Source organism: Ornithodoros turicata, chromosome 1 (genome assembly GCF_037126465.1).
Source record: "Ornithodoros turicata isolate Travis chromosome 1, ASM3712646v1, whole genome shotgun sequence".
In the NCBI taxonomy this organism is placed as follows: domain Eukaryota; kingdom Metazoa; phylum Arthropoda; class Arachnida; order Ixodida; family Argasidae; genus Ornithodoros; species Ornithodoros turicata.
Window position 1 is genome coordinate 38,943,923 of NC_088201.1, and position 15,036 is coordinate 38,958,958.

The 15,036-nt window shown below is 47.1% G+C and overlaps 1 protein-coding gene across 1 annotated transcript in view; it reads left to right on the forward strand.

Annotated features, from left to right (window-relative positions):
* The window catches only part of LOC135378033 (hemicentin-2-like), a 470,485-nt gene extending 460,660 nt beyond the window's left edge, over positions 1 to 9,825 (forward strand). The window contains exons 15-16 of the mRNA XM_064610861.1: positions 8,101 to 8,175; positions 9,335 to 9,825. The gene's annotated coding sequence lies outside the window, so the exon portion shown is untranslated. The remainder of the gene's footprint in view (positions 1 to 8,100; positions 8,176 to 9,334) is intronic.
* Positions 9,826 to 15,036: the final 5,211 nt, after the last annotated feature.

Genomic DNA, 15,036 nt, shown 5'->3' on the forward strand with positions numbered 1-15,036 from the left:
GTCGGCTGATAGGCTGATAAAGCTGATAATGCCCACCAGCATGCTTTGTGCGGTGGCGTTACGTAATCAATGACGTAGGGGCGCATGTCTTCTATACCTCGGACTGTAACTCTCGGAGTATAATACCCTAGACACACGGCAAACTTAATGCATTAAACGAAATGGCAGTAACTTCACCTCCTAACCAACCATAATCTCGAATAACATCGTTCTCCCCTGATTTGTTGGAAACAGGAGGCGTGCGCCCTTTTTGTGACAATTACACAGAACATAATTGTAACAGAAAAGGCGTACGCGTCATGTTTTCAACAAATCAAGGGAGATGACGATATCATTCGAGATGATGGTTGGTTAGGAGGTGAAGTTAGGGCCCTTTCGTTTAATGCATTAAAGGAGTACAGAGGGCCGTCCAAAAAATTTTCAGATTAAGACGTCTGATGAAAGTGTGTGTCTCATTTTACAGAATGGCGCTAAAGGTTTTGATGTGTGCAATTTGTTTCCCAGAAGAAAAAAACTCACATAAACATGGGTCCGCGCCTTCACCCTTAACTCGCCACTCCGGGTATTACGAGGAGGAGAAGCTATGATGCCACGTCACCGATGACGTTATAAGGAGAACTGGTTCTGGTTCGCCGGCCAGTGGGGGTCATCGTCTTGTCCCTTTGCCGCCGTAAACCAGTTTTGCCAGTTCTCCCGGAGAATTGCGGATAGAAGGAGCGGCCGAATCATTAGCGGGCGTTCACACGGGCCAACTTTCTGCACCAACTCGGACCAACTTTGGAGTTGGTGGCAGTCGGCCGACATCACCGACCATGACCAACTCGAGTTGGTGGGAATCGGTCGCCGAGCGATAACTTCGGAGAGTTGGTGGTGGTATAACCAATCAACGCGAGGAGCATTGCCACGTGACCCTCGGACTTGTGCCCGTTACTCGAAAAAAGTAATTGATTACCGTTATCGTTACTTGTACGGAAAAAGTAATTGATTACCGTTACCAATTACAGTACTTCAAATGTAATTGAGTAACGAGTACAAAAGTAACGCGTTACTCCGGTCGTTACTCTGCATTCACGCAAATTATACCCGGCTTTGTGTGCCTGAGCAAAAAAAAAAAAAGAAGAAGAAGAAGAAGAAAAAGGAAAGTTCAACAGTGGAACAGCTGAAATAACGCAGAAATATGTACGTCTACTGTAGTTATCGCCCGGCAAGACGTTGACCCGATTGTGGAAGATCATGCGTGGAACTTCCCCATGACTCACTAAACCTCCAAAGCGACCATATACCTCCATAAAGGTACCACCACACTGGTGTAGGAACAGATAAGGGGAGAGACCCTGAAATTCCAGAACAAAGGCTGACGGCACGAAGATCTTGACTTGGGGCAGAACATCTAAAAGATGAGTTAGTCTCTGCCGGGAAAGTAATCAATTACTGAGTAATCGATTACTCAGAAAAGTAATTGATTACTCGAAAAATTACTTTGACTTTAAAGTAACTGATTACTCGAAAAATTACTCAAAAAAGTAATTGATTACAAGTAACGCAATTACTAGTAACGCGTTACGCACAAGTCTGGGCCCGCCGTCAAGCGATTTCGTTTCTGTCGTACTGCCTGGCATGGGTTCAAATCCTACAGGGGTACATGATAATTTTTATTTTTATTTTTGTTGTTGTTGTTGTTGTTGCTAGCGCCATATAAACATATCAATAGGCATTTTTGAGATACTGGTGACCTTCTGGCGAAGTAAAATGACTTCGTTTTGATTAATCACAGTTAAAAAACGTCACCAGCGGTTCGACTTGATCCCATACACCCCGATTGCCGTAAGGTTGGTTGTGGGCGGAGCTAACGAGTTGGTACGTGTGAACGTGGAGACTGTACCGTCTTGAAGTTGGTCCAAAGACGTTTCTTCGAGTTGGTCTGAGTTGGTGCTGAAAATCGGCCCGTATCAACGCCCCCTTACCGAGCGAGGAAGGTTTTTCAGAACCCCGAACAGCCGAGTAGCAGACGACAGAGGAGTAGCAGACAACATTTCTCTAGATCAATCAGCGAGCGTTCTCCTTATAGCGTGAGCGCGAGGTTCGAGGCATCACAGGCTGATATACTGCTCTTCACCGCCGTTGCGCACGGTCGCTTTTTGCGGCGTACTTTAAAGCAACACCGATCAAATGTCATTTAGTGTGGCTATTCGATAGTCCAAGCCACCAGGACAAAAACTGCGCAAGTTTCATTCCAATCGACGGTGCAATTAATTAGAAAATTACAATTAAAGACTACGGGCGACACTGCACTAGGTATTCGAAATGAATCCGTACTCCTGACATATACGGCGGCAACCACATTGCATGCGTATAACACTGGGCCCGACATAACAGTCCACCATAAAATCCGTACCTGCAATCCACACAACGATCCACATCTGAGGATAAACGGATAAGCGAATTGAAATGAAATGCTGAGCAGTTGAAAAAAAAATGTGTCAGAGGTTCAAGAAGCCAGACAGCGTCAGGACTTGTTTGTTCACAGAGGTTCACAGAGAGTTTGTTCGTTCGAAAGAGGCCGCGAACAGAAGGAGCGCGCAGGCGCAGCAGAGAAGTAGGGAGGTAGGGAGAGCCTCCACCGAACAGCGGCCGCGCTGGGTTACTTCGCAAAAACAGGGGTTAACAGGTTAAACTGTTAACATGGGTTTCCGAATGCATAGGTAAACAGGAAAACTAATAATATGGTTACTAAAATAACTAATAAGTTCCGATGTAATAGTGTGTAATACCAATTTTCAGTGTTGCACGCTGTACAGGGGTTGTTTGACACCAGGCATCGCACCGCTCCACTACGCCGCATCTTTCATGGCAAATCAAAAATATTTATAGCGCGTTGTCGGTCCTATGGTTCCGCATATGGTATTTAGAAGCAACGAAGTCTCTAGTCACACCACCGGCATATCATGCTTGTCTACTGCTTTACAGTACCTCTAAATTTTTGCGATAATTATGACTCTGTGGTATGAATTACTTCGCATGGTGCATCTTACAAGAAAACTGGGTGTTAAAAATTACTTCTGTGCAACTTTAAGTTTGCCGTGTGGCTATGGTATGACATGGTGTGCCAGTCAGGTGAAACATCAGGTTCGCTTTTTGGTGAACTAAATGTTGTACGCGCATCGTGCCTTCACGAATTTCTTCTAGTAAAAAAATTACGTTTTGCGAATTATAGGTACGTCTCTTGTATCAATAAACTAGCAGATGTAAGAGTGCATAGGACAGCATACAATACGAGACACGATCATCATTGGCATATACCAGCAATTAGAACAGAATACGGAAGGCAAATGCTGACATACAATGTCCCCCACGTTTTAAACGAATACTTTTTCCCTGGGTCAACACTATCCAAAATGTCACGCACGGAACTAAAAAAATATTTTTGTAAGTGCTCTTTAGCAAATCCTAATGCATAAAATCGTGCAACTGTATTACCAATCTAGATGTGTATGCCATATGCTCTCTTTTGGTTCCTGTGTAAGTATTACCAATCTGGATGTGTATGTTTCTCTTTTCTGGTTGCTGTCACCTTTGTATTGAGGGGTGTACGGACTCCCTCAAACTGCATTGTGTAGCTTTCTTTCCGTACCTCCCATTTCGGATGAAATGAACAATAAAGTAAAAAACAAACAAACAAAGGTAACACACGGTTCATCCACCATACCTGTGCGTTATGGAAAGCATATCAATTCGTGCCGGACCTCGTATTCATTCTTCCCGTTGCTTCGCCAGAATGTTTGTTGCCGGTCGTTTTATTATTATTATTTTTTCTTTTTTTTTGCGCTGAAATTGATCCCAAATGCCCCACTTGGGTAATCTGTTACGCAAACGAATCGCGTGATAGAGTGCAGTCGAGTGCTGCGACCCAAATCGCAAACCTGCGCCGCATCGCTTCGAAACGCTAATGTTGTGTGTGTGTGTGTTGCGTTTTGTTCGAGTCTCACATTTTCCTCCTGATTGCCTGTTTTTTAAGGCGTTCTTCGACTAATATTCTGTTATACATTTTATGCCGGAAGAAAGTACTGAAGAAAAAAAAGTGTTGATGGAGGGCGTGGTGTTTAAGTCGCTGCTGTAGTCGCTGCTTGTAGTGTTTACGGTGGGCTGATGGCCATTCTCCGCGCTAATGCTGCAGGCACAACATTCCTGAGAAGGGACCTGTATCTTCGCTGGGATGTTTCGTCTCTGTATACATGTCCCTTTGGTTTGTGGCGTGCTCTGAGCGCGAAATTGTTTTGTACTTGCTGTCACTTCTTTCGCCTGCCACTGTACCACGTAATTTGCCTTCGTGTTGGCATACTACGTTGTCGCTTATTTGTCGCAGGCTGCATTCGTGGTAACATATTACGTTGCTGAGAGTGTGTCGGAGTACCGTCACGAAAGCGAATGGAGTAAACATGTACAACGAATGATGATTAGAGAAAGAGATCATACATGTGAGCCTTTGCCCTTTCCTACGCAAGATGACGAAGTAGAGTGACTCCACCCGAAACAAGAAAGAAGTTGACATAACAGTGCGAAGCTTTTCCGCCTGCAGAACGCATTTGTTGTTACTTTTGCCACTCAGCGTAGTTCAGGATTATCAAAAAAAAAAAAAGAATAAGTTTTCAGGTTTCACTTTCCTTCCGCTCCGGTGCGTTTTCTCTCACGTTTGCGCGGTGTTTGGTGCGTCCGTTTGACTTGTTCGTTTTACTTCTACAGAAGCTGCAACGTTACAACATTAACGAGTTGAACGTGCTTCGAAATTGATAAAAATGTCGCTGCGCGCATATGTGCCAAAGCGGCTGTGCTAAGCTAAAATGCGTCTGCAACTCTGGAGCCTGAGGGTGAGTGCGCACAACGCATCAACCTACAGTGCCGCCTTTCCTTCAACTGCGGCAACATTTATCGCAGAGGCGTTCATTAGTGTTAACTTAATTACGCTAATGCATTGCTTCTGGGAAGTGTGCCGTGGAGAAAGCCTGGGCTACTGATTTTCGCATGCATACTTGTTCACATGGTGGAGCCCACATTGTGGAGCTACTGACAATAGGAGTGTGCCAAGACCGTTTACGCTTGCACGCCTCCGCGATAATTTCAAAAAAGTAAAAGAAAAGGGGGAAGCGGTTATCTTTCATTTTCTTTTCTTTTTTTCTTTTTTCTGTATCTCTCGTTTGGTCAAAAATGATTGCACTACACGGAACTGCTTGTATAGATCTTCTGGGAACATTGGTACCTCCAGAGGTAACTTAAACGCAGCGCAGCTTCACCCTGCCGAGCAGGGAGAGAGACATCATATAGCTGCGCTTAGAAGAAAAAGGGGAAAGAGTGTTCCACGTGTTACAGCAGTGTCCGTCGCTAACCACCCAAGCAGCACAATGTACTGAAAGTCGAGTGCAATGGGGGTGGACAGTATGTGTCCTATCAATGTTCTTTCGCTTCACGGATGTGTTGAAGGCCTTCCACCTACCCGTCCACCACCATTGCACTCGACTTTCAGTACATTGTGCTGCTTGGGCAGGCGTCGTGAATGACGAGATTACGCTGTGCCTTCAGCTGTGGTTATCAACACGGCTTTTGTGGCGATTATGCAAGCCGTATGCTAGCTGATATCGCCGGGAGGCGATGTCGTTGCCCCTTTGGAACCCAACTGTGGAGTACCTGGCGCGTCCGATCATCAGTAGCGTTTTATAACTGAATTAAAAGGAATTAGTGTATTTGTGTTGCTCTTCAAAGTGAATTGTTGCAGTCGATAAGATTCCATGCATGACGCTATATTACGTCAAAAGTATGTCAGTTCGTATTCAAATAGTTTTCTCGCACGCAGGGCTCTGCTGAGCCTCGGAGAGCCCTAGGAAACGCAACGTGAAATGTGGCATCACGACAAAGAAGCCGCGTTTTAATTATTGTTTCGATACCCAGTAGGTCAGATTGGCAGTGCCACATGCGCACGGTATCCGCGCCACTTGAAATAGGTCCGCTGGTTTATGCAGAATCGCAAACACTTAAAGGTGTTGCGAAATATTGGGTGGGGGTGGGGGGCACGGTAACAGTTACGTCGTAACAGCTTCTATAATTGGTGACATGTATTTAAAGCTGAAATAACCCTTGCCCCCCTGTAAGGGGTTCACAGGCAAAGAGTGTTGGGGTGGGGCGATTGCCAAACACTTGGGGGGGGGGGTGCCAGGGGGGTCTGGATAAACCATTGGATGTATTTACATTTTATCCGCGCATATTTTAAATAGTTACTTTGCTATCCGCAAACGAGGATTTCACGCAGATCTCCGCGCGAATAGGCGGGTACAAACCGCACCCGCGCGCACCTCTAGCTATCATTGTGTATAATTACTAGGAGATTCCTTTCTGGTTTGTTCTCATTTGAATAAATATGCATGCACTTGCGTCATGAACGCTACTGATTATCAATTCGTGCGCGTACGATTTTCCCCACGTAGGCGCCAACGGAGCAATGACATTCCTTCCTGGCGATATCAGCAAGCATACAGCATGCATAATCGCCACAAACGCCGCGTTGATAACCACAGCTGAAGGCAACACTCGTATTTTCCGCAATAAACAGCGCCTGGCTAACAAACGTACCCCCCTGTAACACGAGTGAGTCAAACACTCGTTCCCTTTATTTTTCCATAGCTCCGCTGTATAGGGTGGCACTATCGCCGCTCCGCAGGGCAAAGCTACGTTCAAGTTAACTCTAGAGCAAGCTGTACACAAGCTGGAGGTGGTGCCTTGTGTGTTATGAATATTTCAAGAAATGGCATTTCAGTCTGCCGTCGACATAGCCTATAACTTTAAGTACATATTTTACTCTTCGATGCTATTACAGAAACAATTTCTATGTAGCGCACCACATGTAGAAGTGCTGCTGTATTGCTGAATTGTGCCCATGACGGGGAGGGGGGGGATATGTTTATTAAGAAAAAAGAAAGGAAATGTTAGCCAGGCAAGAGCCGGCTTGCTATTCAAAAAAAAAAGGAAAACGAAGAAAAAACAGAAAAGAAGAAAAAGGAAACGAAGGAAGGGAAAGAAAGAAAGAAGAAAGGTGACACTATATAACAACGTCACATGCAGTTCATAAGTCCTGAGGCTCTGAGAAAACGGAGGAGAGCGGCAGTGACGACCCACTGGTTGAGGTGCAGGACGGGGCCAAGGCGAGCGGCCAAAGAAAAGTCGTACAGTCTATCTGGAGCAGACGGCAACGGAGGGTGTTCCTATATGGTGAACGTGCTGTTGAGAATACAGGAGTTGGTGTGGGATGTCAGCTCCCACACCACAGACAGTGCAGTTTTGGGGAATTTAACCGACCCATTTTGAAGAGAAGCGAGGGTGTATGGGCAACATTGAGTGGTATAGGCGGTGGAGAAGGGATCCTTCTTTACGATTGCGGTGGCAAGCGACGACGCAAACTTCATCAGTGGATCGATAGACTGTAGGAATTGGTTATAAGTCGTAGTTTCGGCAGGGAACTGTCGGGCACATGTGGCACACCGACGGCGTATACGTATGTAGACGGCATGTGGAGGCTGTAAGCGGCAGACACGCCAGGGCCGAAGTGCCATCAGACCCGGCGCGTCTCGCTACTCCGTCTGCTCTGGTGTTTCCATACAGGCCTATGTGGCCAGGGACCCATTGAAACGTAATGTTGTGACCAGTGGCTAAGAGTTGATTGAATTTCTGAAGTGTCATGGTGTGCAAATCACTTATTATGCTGGGGCGAGATGACGACAATATATCTAATGATGCCTTGCTCTCGGTAAGAATGACCCACGTTTCATGCCCCAGTGCAGCCAGGCTACTGAACAGTTCGGCTTCTGTCGAGGACACTGTATAAAGGAGTTTGAAAGCATGCTTCAAGTCTTCAGCCGGGATGTAGAATGCCGCGCTCGAACTATCATGTGTGCGACTTAGTCGGTCAATCAATTAATCAATGAAATTGTGAAGGTCATGAACACGTGTAATCTCTCGTAGCGAACGAGTGTCGTGGCGGACTAAAGCAAACTTTTAACATCAACCAGCTTATCAGATTCCGAGGCATTTTGTAACGTTTTGTACTTGTTGTTTCAGATTTGACGGCCATTTAGGATTGCCCAGGTACGAGCTGCGAGACAACTACTTAAGATACATCGCGTATCCCTGACAGTGAGACCATTTTGCCATTTCTTTTCCTTGTTTCACACTGCATGCGTCCGCAAAGAAGACCTCGTGGTACAGTGCTGGACAAAGGTTTGCGAAGCACGGACCGGCGTCGTTTGAAGTCCCTGGATTACTCTCATTCCCATTAGCATCATGCCACCAGCTAAAACCCACCACTGTGACTTTTAACTGGTCCAACCCTCTGAACTTTTTTTTAAACGTTGATCCGTCTCTCTACCTCACTATACGGTGCAGTATGGATGCAGAAAATGGATGGGGAAATCAAAATATGGAGAGGTTGATCCATCACCCGACAAATTCCGCAACTCCCGTGCTACCCCACCCCAAAGTACAGAAAAAATCACTCCAAGTGGTTTCCTTGATGTCCCACCCACCCACCCCTATGCAGCCACATCTGATCGCGACTGTGGGAATTCCACCGGGTCATCACAATTTAGATTTAGAATATGCTGTCATGGCACGTATGCTTACTTTCTCATTGGTTTACATATTGTTCACAGTTTATTGTGCTCTTCCCTGATCCCTAAACCTCGTGTCTTTTACCCTGTTGACAGTCGCGAGTTGTGCCTGACCACATCTAAGAAGACCACTGTACTGTGGCCACCGTTCAACCTCCATTGCCTCTAGCAACGTGCATGCATTACCAATAAAAAGACAGATATTGCGACATCAAAATAATGTAGACTGAGGACATGGTGTATTTTGTGCATGCTCTGATGCGCAGAGTCGTATGTTTGGATAACGGTAGCATTATACTCTGGTGTGTATGTATGTATCTGGTATGTATGGTCGCTTGAAGGACCCGCAGTCAAATGATAACCAAAGCTACCAGTTGAACTGCCCATACTTTACCTGGCGTTCAGTTTACGTATAGTTGAGAACAACTTGGATGGTTGAGCAACGATCAGTAATGATTGTTCCGACTCGCATGTGGAGCCAGAGCCAGTTTCATAAGAATTGTGTGCAGTTTTAAATGTCAGCTTTACTTCATATCTCTATGTGACTACGAGGCTTGTGTGCTCTTCTGAGCGTCGACAATTTCGAAAGAATAAGTTAATTTGCACGTTCAGCGTACAAGAGATGATGTCTTAAATGATGGTGAAGAGGTGATGACACATGGCTGATTTATGGCTTTCATTTGCAGATTTCATCCTTCCCATCCCTGACAGTCGACAGAACAGTGACATCAATTGCGAGACATTTATTGCTCCTTCAGCACCGAACTTGGTGACGAACACACGTTGCCGTCGCTCAAGTGTTAGTGCAGTTTTCGAGCCGACACGACACACGAGTCTGATGACGACCTCTGCTTCGTGCTCCGGTTTCAAAACACCGAGGTTTCGGTGATCCGTCACAGTTAACTGGAATTCCACTCGGAGTGAATCGTTAGTGTGTCGACCGTGTTTCCCCTGTGTTGGACGCCCTGTTGAACCAAACCGCAGCGCTTGTTGTGTCATCTGTTTAGGTCAAACACCTCCATCAACGTACCGCCGTAACAGTAGAGCGCGTAACATATCTCTTCAGCCTGACAAGGTTGTACTCAAGTAGCAGTTAGGGACTCAACGGACTATTTGCCAATGGCAAAATCTCGGAATCAAAAGTGCCTTATCTTTTTCATGGAACAGTTTTTTGAAAATGTGCGTTGGGACAAATAAAAATCTATATTTTGAGTTCTTCCTTCACCTGTGTCAAGGAAAATAGAGCGTGCGTTGTTTCTTTCTGTCTTGCAGTTACGTTCGTAAAATAGAATTTGGAATAACGGGCACGCCGAATGACAACCAGGTATACGCATGGTTTACGCAGGGGTCTCTCGATGAGACTTCTGCTGTGCACACGACTGGGCTTCCTCGCAACACTGAAGAACGATGGTAAATACGATTCCTTTTGTCTGCAGTCCTGTTACGTTTATCTTCCTCTCTGTCACATTTAACAGACCACAAAGAGGAGTCTCATAGGAAGTGCATTTGTTGGTCACGAATACGTGGTATGGCCAACAGGAGAGTTTCTTGTGCGGCTTCTTATCCCTTTGTTGTGCAGAAAATACCCTCTGCAAGAAAACTTAGCTGTGGTCGTGGAGCTACAAAGTATAGTGTAAATCTTCCTGGAAGGGGAGCAGCTGACACCTGGCGGCGTTGCCAGCTGTTGTAGACAAACGCTTCGCCCTCGCATCACACCACGCGAGTGTGACCGCTCAGTTAAATTGATCCTGACGAGAGTACTGCGCAGTCACTATACGTATCGCCTGGCCTGTTCGGGTCAACTCCAACTCCACTAGAAACTTACCCTTCGAATCGATTTTGGTCGGGTTGAAGCCGAATCCTGTCTGGAATGTTTGTGAACTCTACAACTCCAGTGTGACCGGTGCTGGTCGGTAACGTGCCCGTCTCTACTGATCCCAGGGACGCGCGTTCGAGGACGCCAGCAACTTGGTGTCTTCACTCTTAAAAATGACTTTCACTGCATAGCACGCTTCTAGCCAACCATCATCCCGAATGACAATGTTCTCTCTCTTGATTTGATGAAAGAGGGGGGGGGGGGGGCGTACCCCATTTTTGTGGCAATTATGGACTGCATAATGCCACAAAAATGGCGTACCCCCCCTCCCCCCCGTTTTCCGTCACTCGGGATGATGGTTGGCGAGGAGCGTGCTATGTGGTGAAATTCATTTTTGCTAACACTTAGCTGTTCCCGACGAGCTCATGCACCCTCTGCGCATCTCCGTCCTTCATCCTCTATCCTATCCTCCATCCGTCTTTCTTTCTTTCTCTCTCTCTCTCTCTCTCTCTCTTTTTTTTTTTTTTTTTTTTTTTGCTATAGTTGTGACGACGCCCAGTTCTGTGTGGCCAACAACGGCGAGCCGATCCTGCAAATCCCCCCCCCCCCCGCCTCGTTTTTAAGAGTGTGATGGCTCAAGCTTAGGCACGTTGTCGCCCGAGAGATATATTTAATTCAATACTGTATGTAGTTCAGTACACGTTAAAAACCTTCAGATAGGCAACATTATTCTACGTGCCGACCAATATGGTCATATAGAGCATCGAGTTCGCAATTTCTTATGCATCTGACTGACTTTGCACGGAGGCGTTCAGTTGTTGAGGCTTTCACGCTAACGGAAGGGCATCACGTTCCACGTGACCTTTTGACGCCGCTTCCTCAAACGTACGCACTGCTGCTGATGTCTCATTTGAGGCTGAGAGAGCAAAGAGCTGTCTAGTGCTGGTATAGCGACGTTTGAATTAGCTTTGCATATACATGTCGTTCTGTGTGGCGATTTACTTTGAGCGATTTGCGATTTACCGTTTTACGATTTACCGTTTATGGAATGGAAAAGTGGATGGTGGTGATGTGGTGCCGTAGTTTGTGGATAACGTCTGGATACATATGAAACAGAGGACCCAGTGGGAAGTAATCCCTGAGTGTAGAATCTCTGCCGCAGATCGAATCGCTTTGGAACGTACTTTAATGTGCCTGAGGTTCTCCTACATTTGCTAATGTTAGACACGTTGTGTGCATCGCCACGATCAACGCGAAAACGACATTAGAGAGTTTTAGTACATCGTACGCTATCGCCTTTGCGTACGTAAGGGATAGCGTTGATGCTTCTGCGCACGCCCATAAGAGAAAGAGAGCTTCGCGCAGTGCGCAGAAACACCAACGCTATCCGTTGCGTACGCTATCGCCTTTGCGTACGATCTACTAAAACTCTCTATTAGATAGTTTGAGTGCATCGTACGCTATCGCCTTTGCGTACGAGGCACTAAATCTCTCTATTATTAGCATTGCTGGAACGCCTTTCCATGTCCCTTGATCCTGTTACATTACACTTTCACTGAGCACTCACAACATGAACAAACTACAATAACTTTATTTTGGTGATAATGAATGGAGTATTTAATGGCAAGAGGCGATACTCTACACGACATCAACTTTCTACTAGACTTCACAATCTTTCCATTTTCACATTTTACACACTTTAGAAACTTATTTAGTATGTAGTGCACGCAGCGCCGTTCTTTAGCTGAACGTAGTAACTGCGTCATTTTCACTTCAAAAGTGCCGAACCGAGATTTCTATGTGCAGAGGCGCTGCAGGATGGTTTGCTTTAAGGCGCCTGAATATCAGCTTCCTCTGTGTGCACAGAGGGGAGCTACTATGCAATCACCCTAGTTTGTTTCACCTAAAGTCACTGGATCCCGGAAGGTACTGCAATCGTTTTCCCTTTGCCCCCGCGCTGGTGGACCAAGTATGGTGGCCGGATCACAAGACAGTTTGCGAGAAGGCTTGCTAATGATGCAAGAATTTACTTTCCGTTGAACAAGAGATAAACTGATGTTCTGAGGCTGGAACAACATAGAAGGGACAGATACAAACAAAGCCTCAAACTGCCTAAGAAATCAACGATGAAAGATGAAAGTCACTGAAAAGGTTAGCCAGCTGTAGGGATCGAACCCACATCTTCTGGATTGCCGGTCCAGGGCTCTACCAATTGAGCTAAGCTAACACGCCTCTCCAGCGACTTTCGGGGTGTGTTGCAAAGACTTTGGTTAGACAAAGAAAGTCTAACTTTAGTTGGGCTGTGGTCTCCGTAACTCGGAAAAGCTAAAAGCGGATTCGCTGAAGCCACACAAGCAGTCCTGTGCGCCGGCCGCCATACTTCTTCCACCGGCGCAGCGGCAAAAGAAAAACCATTGCAGTACTTTCGGGGTTCAAGTGACTTTAGTAAGACAAACGAAGTGGAACTTTAGTTATGCGTGGTCCCTGGAACTCGCGGAAAGTACCACCATCGCCAGAGCCACGCCAGCAGCCCTTGCGCTCCATCCGCCAAACTTTGTCCACCGGCGCTGCGGCAAAGAGAAAACGATTGTTGTACTTTCCGGGTTCCAGTGACTTTAGTTAGACAAAGGAACTTGAAGTTTCGTTAGGCTATGGTCTCTGCAACTCGCGGAAAGTACCGCCATCGCCGGAGTCACTCAAGCAGCCCTGCGCTCCGGCAGCCAAACTTGGTCCACCGGCGCTGCGGCAAAGCGAAAACGATTGTAGTACTTTCCGGGTTCCAGTGACTTTAGTTAGACAAAGGAAGTCGAAGTTTCGTTAGGCTACGGTCTCTGCAACTCGCGGAAAGTACTGCCATCGCCGGAGTCACTCCAGCAGCCGTGCGCTCCGGCAGCCAAACTTGGTCCACCGGCGCTGCGGCAAAGTGAAAACGATTGTAGTACTTTCCGGGTTCCAGTGACTTTAGTTAGACAAAGGAACTTGAAGTTTCGTTAGGCTATGGTCTCTGCAACTCGCGGAAAGTACCGCCATCGCCGGAGTCACTCAAGCAGCCCTGCGCTCCGGCAGCCAAACTTGGTCCACCGGCGCTGCGGCAAAGCGAAAACGATTGTAGTACTTTCCGGGTTCCAGTGACTTTAGTTAGACAAAGGAAGTCGAACTTAGGCTATGGTCCCTGGAACTCGCGGAGAGTATCGCCATCGCCAGAGCTACACCAGAATCCGTGCGCTCCGGCAGCCAAACTTGGTCCACCGGAGCTGCGGCAAAACGGAAACGATTGTAGCACATTCCGGGTTCCAGTGACTTTAGTTAGACAAAGGCAGTCGAAGTTCCGCTAGGCTATGGTCTCTGCAACTCGCGGAAAGTACCGCCATCGCCAGAGTCACTCCAGCAGCCCTGCGCTCCAGCAGACAAACTTGGTCCACCGGCGCTGCGGCAAAGCGAAACCGATTGTAGTACTTTCCGGGTTCCAGTGACTTTAGTTAGACAAAGGAAGTCGAAGTTTCGTTAGGCTACGGTCTCTGCAACTCGCGGAAAGTACTGCCATCGCCGGAGTCACTCCAGCAGCCCTGCGCTCCGGCAGCCAAACTTGGTCCACCGGCGCTGCGGCAAAGTGAAAACGATTGTAGTACTTTCCGGGTTCCAGTGACTTTAGTTAGACAAAGGAAGTCGAACTTAGGCTATGGTCCCTGGAACTCGCGGAGAGTATCGCCATCGCCAGAGCTACACCAGAATCCGTGCGCTCCGGCAGCCAAACTTGGTCCACCTGCGTTGCGGCAAAACGAAAACAATTGTAGTACTTTCCGGGTTCCAGTGACTTTAGTTAGACAAAGGAAGTCGAACTTAGGCTATGGTCCCTGGAACTCGCGGAAAGTATCGCCATCGCCAGAGCTACGCCAGAATCCGTGCGCTCCGGCAGCCAAACTTGGTCCACCTGCGCTGCGGCAAAACGAAAACAGTTGTAGTACTTTCCGGGTTCCAGTGACTTTAGTTAGACAAAGGAAGTCGAACTTAGGCTATGGTCCCTGGAACTCGCGGAAAGTATCGCCATCGCCAGAGCTACACCAGAATCCGTGCGCTCCGGCAGCCAAACTTGGTCCACCTGCGCTGCGGCAAAACGAAAACAATTGTAGTACTTTCCGGGTTCCAATGACTTTAGTTAGACAAAGGAAGTCGAACTTAGGCTATGGTCCCTGGAACTCGCGGAAAGTATCGCCATCGCCAGAGCTACGCCAGAAATCGTGCGCTCCGGTAGCCAAACTTGGTCCACCGACGCGGCGGCAAAGGGAAACGAGCACTGTACTCTCCGTGTTCCAGAAACTTTAGTTAAATAAAAGACTCTAACTTTAGTTAGGTTTTGGTTTCTGGAACTCGGAAAGTACCGCAATCACCAGTGCCACGCCAGCGGTCCTGTGCTCCGGCCCCCATACTTGATCCACCGTCGCAGCGGCTAACGAAAACGATTGCGGTACTTTTGGTGTTCTAGAGACTTTAGTTAAACAAAAGAAGCCTAACTTAAGTTAGGCTATGGTCTCTGGAACTCGGAAAATACCGCAATCGCAGGAGCCACGCCAG